At 40.1% G+C, this 6,085-nt stretch overlaps 1 protein-coding gene across 1 annotated transcript in view; it reads left to right on the top strand.

Annotated features, from left to right (window-relative positions):
- The first annotated feature begins 238 nt into the window (after window positions 1-238).
- Window positions 239-6,085, top strand: part of ngfa (nerve growth factor a (beta polypeptide)) — a 28,890-nt gene continuing 23,043 nt past the window's right edge. The window contains exon 1 of the mRNA XM_061807990.1: window positions 239-366. The gene's annotated coding sequence lies outside the window, so the exon portion shown is untranslated. The remainder of the gene's footprint in view (window positions 367-6,085) is intronic.

Here is a 6,085-nt window from a genome sequence, read left to right as displayed (position 1 = left end):
GCAGTATTGGGACTCTTGTTACTAAAGTTTTAGAACAATCCATTTTCAAAAGAGTGTGGAAGAGAGAGAGAGAGAGAGAGAGAGAGAGAGAGAGAGAGAGAGAGAGACGCACACACATACACACACACATGCACACACTCATACATGCATACACATACACATACACACACCTACATGCACACACACACACACACACACACAAAGACACAAACGCACAAGTGAATGGCTCCAGATCTGGATGCACAGCTTTAGAATCAGGAGCTGGATTTGACTTTTGGATAATTTTGACAGGAGAGTGTGGTGGATTATAACAATAACTTTCTCTGGAAGTTTTCACTTACTTGGGAGGGAAGCAGAAGGAGCGGGGTGAGTCTTCCTTTTAAATATAAGCATGTGTGTTCTGAATATTGAGGGGTCAAGAGCAAAACAGAGTTTGTTTTTTTTTCCCAGAGATGTTGGCTTTACACCTGTTGTTGAGCGAAAGTGGAGCCTCTGAATTTACATGGAGGCCAGCACAAGCCTTCTGCTGCTGCTGCTGGGAGAAATCCCAATATCACCTCAAACACTGTCAAACAATACTTAATAACTCATAAAAATTGGGGAGGGTGATGAATTTAAAGTTTTATGGAATCCACAAATAGGCCAACCGGAGTGGAAATTGAAAATATAGAGAGTGGTTGCGAGAGGACTGGAAGCAAAGTGGCTTCTCCAAACTTCAATTAAAAGCAGTTTCGTGCTCCGAACTCCCCCAGAAACATCAGGTTACCTTCTTTCTCTCACTCCTTTTTTTCTGTCTGTCTCGCCCCCTCTCTTTCTACCGCTCTGCGTCCCTGCTCATGTTACACAACCCTGGAAGGGCTCGCAAGATTGTGATGAGCTCCGATGTCTGATGCCAAATACGCTGTAGAGGTTCCCTCTCACGCTTGTGGAGAAATTATGCCCACCACGACTGTTTGTACCCCAACAGGTATACGGTACGTATGTGTTGCTGTCTGCGTGTCTCCAAGAGTGTGTAGAGCGAGACCTCCCGTTTGCCACTCCTACCAGGGAATTCCTTTCTGGCTATGACAGGCGAGGAATGTCACTCAGGACCTAAATTTACTTTTTACATCCTCAAAGAGTCACCGCAAACTAAAAGCTTCCTCCAACCGCTCCCGACTTCTTCAATTTATTTTAAGAAGTAAGATGCAAATTCATTCCTTTAAAAAAAAGATAGTCTAGAGGTAGTTGGTTACTTAGGTGTAATTGTTGAATAAGGATTCATATCCAAAACATGCACCAATCCATAAGTCAGGAAGAGGAAAAGAAAGTTTGGTTTCTCTTCTTTTTAATAAGCTGCCAGCGGAAGCAGAAAGAGAACGTTGCTATAGTTTTTATGTTTACTGTACATGACGTCTCAGTCTGCAGACATCCAGAGCTGGTGAACCTGGTCCACAGATTATGTTTTCACACAAAAGTTCAAAGCCACACATAAGCGAATGGGCGACACAATTGAGCGTATATTTGGTATCCAACTTTGTAGGAGCAGTCAACGTCCATAAAGCCATAATTGCATGAGTTTGGTGTGGAAAAATCTGAAAGCCCTGACCTCAAACCCATCAAAACGACCTTTAGAGTGAGCTAAGTGAGTGAGTGAAATCTTGTAAAAGTTTACACTTTATAGCCGGGACTGAGTTGTTCTTTTTTTTTTTCCAATTTCTTTATGTGGCCAAAAAATTGGATCTAAGTTGCTGTTGTATATGTGTGCTTTTCCGCGAGACATGCAGTAAAAAAATATACAGATGAGTGTGATGTGGATTACCCTAAGGGTTTCTCATTAAAATGAAAAAATGGGAGGCAGGGACGAAAACCGTTTCTTATGCCAATAGCTTCCTGCTTCTTCAAACCGATAGCTATACCGATAACCGATATCATCCATCCATTTTCTTTGCTGCTTATCGTCACAAGGGTCGCGGAGAGTGCTGGAGCCTATCCCAGCTGTCAACGGGCAGGAGCCAGGGTACACCCTGAACTGGTTGCCAGCCAATTGGAGGGCACATGGAGACAAACAGCCACACTCACCATCACACCTAGGGGCAATTTAGAGTGTTAACCGATATCATTTTATTTTATTTTTTAATGCCTTCCATTAAGGGTCCTTAACAAGTTCTAAACCAGGGATCTGTAAACTGATGAAAAGCTGGATCGGGGACAGCCTACCCATGTATATTGCATAGATTTGTATTTTAGATTAAAATAGTCCAACGATAGAATGGCTTTTTTGTCACAATACACAATTATAATGAGATTGACAAAAGATGCCATGTATGAATATATGTATAAATTAAAGCAGCTTATTGTGCAATAAGTACAACTCTTCTTATTTTAAACATAACAAAGGTCAATTATTCATGTTAATGGCATTTGAATTCAAGAGTGAGAGGAGGCTGCTGTCGAGCAAAGCTGCCACACGTGTAATTCGCTGATGCTTGCTCCGCTGGCCCAGTAGATCGAGGGGGGGGGGGGCATTGTGTGTTTTGATGTTAATTCCATTTATAGATGATCTAATTTATTGTCCAGTGAGCGAATGTTGAAAAGGAAGATGGATAGAAATGGCGTTCTGCAGCAATTAGTGTTTCTATTAACTATTAGCCCACTGCAACAACCGTTCTTCCAGGTCTTGGTGAGAGCTGCGCCCTGAAGGAAAGAAGGGTCACGAGCGTCGTAGTTCCGACCTCAAAGTCTTTGGCAATGATGCCAATTTACTGCTGATGGTGATTGTTTTTACTGTCGTAGGTGAAAAACCATCAAGTGCAGCTCTTTCTACTCTAATTTTGCAAAGCTGGTCTTGGATTCTTCACATCCTACTTGTTGTACTGCATGCAAAATAGCTTACTTTTTGGTTAATGTTTGTCTATTGAGCTGTTTTTATGATCACTTTAAGTCGATTCTTCAAACCTTCGCTGCAGTAAACATAAACACAAACTGGTGTGTGAATGGAAGACAGATGGACAGTTTTCCACCGTAGACAAAGATGTCTATGATTATTCAGGACCATCTTAGGTTTCCTTTGAAGCTGAATTGCAGTTTCCACTATGGTTGCATGCTACAGGGATGGAAGGGTCGTGTATAAAAGGAAAACGAGACCTTACGGTTATCTACAGATTAAGAAGTTCGAGTTTTGGCTCTTTTGGGAGATTACTTTCCATCTGGTCTTTCACGTGAACAGTAAAAGGCAGATATCAATTTACAGGCTTCAAAGGTGAGCTATGTGGCTGCCATTTTTAAAACACTGACTTTTGAGCACCCAGCGTGGAGGTGGATGCTGATCAGTAATCGTAGGTGTACAGCTGGGACGTTTTCCAGTTTCATGGTCACCCTGAACAGGATGTGGGGTAGAAAATGGATGAATGGACAGTGTAATTAAATGAAATTGATCATATGTATGATTGCAAAAATTTGATAGCTGTACCTACAGTCTTCATATATGTTCATACATATATATCAAAAGGTTCAGCTTCTAGTGGATTTGTTTAGTCGATGTAGCGATGTGGTGTCAACAGTTTGCGGCAGAAAAGAGACTCACCATTCAAGTATAATCGCAAGACAGTAAGATGATGCATCTGTTTGATACATTAGCTTGGTTAGTTTCACTCTGGGTTGTGTCAGATTTAAAGGGACTATTTGCAAAATAAAACGGTTTTTTTTTTTTAAATCACCTTTGGTTGTACTTGTTAAAACTGTCAAAGGACAGTATCCATCCATCCATCCACTATCTGAGCTGTTTATCCTCACAAGGGTCGTGGGAGTGCTGGAGCCTATCCCAGCTATCATTTGCGGTCCACTCACAGGTGCAGCCTGCATTCTTGCAAAAACTAAAACTTCAACTTCACACTCCATTACTGCGCTTTTCAGGTGTAACAAGGTAAAATCCCTCCTCCTGGCATGATAGTTGATTAAAAACTGAGTTAGTGGCCCAAGATGATTGTATTTTTTCTGCCCAAAACATTTACATCTTTTACTGTCAGGTAAAATAACACATAAAACTTACAGCTTTAAGAAATTATACAAAAAAAGTGCTTTTTAATGAATTGCATTGTTGACTTCAAGTTAAACCTTTTTGTTGTGTGTCTGTGTTTTGATTTTCACAATTATCCCCAACAAAGTATTGCACAGAAGACAAAGTAGAAGTCTTCACGGTTGAAGTAGTGTGTGTGTTTCTTTCGGCTTATCCCTTTCGGGGTCGCCACAGCGTGTCATCTCAGATGAACGCATATATATGTTTGGCACCGGATACCCTTCCTGACGCAACCCTTCTCAGGGAGTGGAGGCCCCAGTGGGATACGAACCCACAACCCCTGGTTTACCAAACCAGTGCTCTAACTACTGAGCTACGGGGCCTCCCACAGTTGAAGTAGTAATTACGTTTAAAAAGACCCTGGAGTGTAAAAACATCGCCACGACGGTAGTCTAGTAAAGCTTTGAATCAATTTACAATAGTGATTTTAACTTGCATGGAGTAGTCTTGCAAATGTGTAAAAAAAGTGCAACACCAGCAGATTCAGATGTCACGGCACCTTTTAATAAGGCAATGCCACCGTGCCACTGGACATTTTAACGACTTCTCCTAATTGATTTCTGTCATACATGAGGCAAATTAATAAAGTAATCCAATCCTCTTATACATCTTAACTAAGCTTGTATACGGATGACAAAAATCGTATTATTGATTTTTGGGAGCTGAGCAGCGAGGTGAACCTTTAATGATTTATAATTTATCTTTTATATTAATCACCTGTTCCAACAATCCTAACAACACATCCTGAACGTTAAACATATCTTGACAGGGTTCAGAATGTGTTCAAGTAAATTATTCCAGCTTTCCAAAGCGGCCGTGTGATTTTTCAAGTGTGCTGACAGCTCAAACCACTGCGTTATTTTTTGCAGCATGTCGCTTTCACGCAGACGCTCTGCCCTCACTGTTTCCGTAACAGCCACGCTGGCTTCCAAAACAACATCTTGTGTGTTAATTACCTCAAGCTTTCTTGAGAAACCGTACAGTCTGAGGCATTTTAATGCCTTCCAACTAATTTTTAGGACCATTTTGATAAGACAATAAAAACTTTGACAAACATGTTTTAACAAAACAATATAAACTTGGTTTGAACAAACAACCCAGATGAGATGTTTCTGATCTAAAACAGTGGTTTGGAAAGCTTTTACACCAAATTACACCAAAATACTTTTTTTGTTAGCCATGTTAACATTATGCAGTGTGAACATCAACGCTGTGTTTAAATGTAGGCACATCAAAGTTACATAAACAAAAATGTTGAAATAAATGTTTGGGAAAAAATATTTCAGAACAGTGAAATGAAAATATATTGTTTTTAAAAGAAAATTTAATTTGACACATCTAGAGAAAACTCGTGAACAAGTCCAGGAAATTCAATAAATGAATGGAAGAATAGCAAAGCATGTCAAATCAGACTTTAAAATAGGGAAGAACTGAAACATTCTTTCAGCTTCCAGATGCCATGAAAATGTCACTGAATGCTTTGATAACCCCATGTCCCCAGAAATTTTAGCTATTCGTCAAATACATGTCTTCTCTCCGGCTCCTAAGCAACACGTGGGAACATGGGAACAGCCGGCAGAGACGATGTAGCCCAATTAGCACAAAACACATTACACTACAGGGAAGATATATTTTGATCATAGTTTAACAGCTAACGCCATGCTTGTAAAACAAGTCCAAGTTATTGTGAATAATGGAGTAGTGATTCGGCTGAATGGCTGCTGCACGCAATATGGGCTCTTGGTGTTTATTGTATATACGGTACATTGTGAAAGTATTCGGCCCCCTTGAACTTTTCAACCTTTCATCACATTTCCGGCTTCAAACATAAACAGAATATTTTTTCTTATCAAAAATCAACAACAAGTGGGACACAATAGTGAAGTGGAATGTAATTTATTGGCTATTTTAAACTTTTTTAATAAATAAAAACCTGTAAAGTGGCATGTGCAATATTATTTGGCACACTTGCATTAATAATTTGTAGTGCCACCTTTTGCTGCAATTACAGCTGCAAGTCGCTTGGGG

Source organism: Syngnathoides biaculeatus, chromosome 2, assembly GCF_019802595.1.
Source record: "Syngnathoides biaculeatus isolate LvHL_M chromosome 2, ASM1980259v1, whole genome shotgun sequence".
Taxonomy (NCBI): Eukaryota; Metazoa; Chordata; class Actinopteri; order Syngnathiformes; family Syngnathidae; genus Syngnathoides; species Syngnathoides biaculeatus.
Note: the sequence above shows the minus strand (reverse complement) of the source record. Positions and strands in the feature narration are given on the sequence as shown.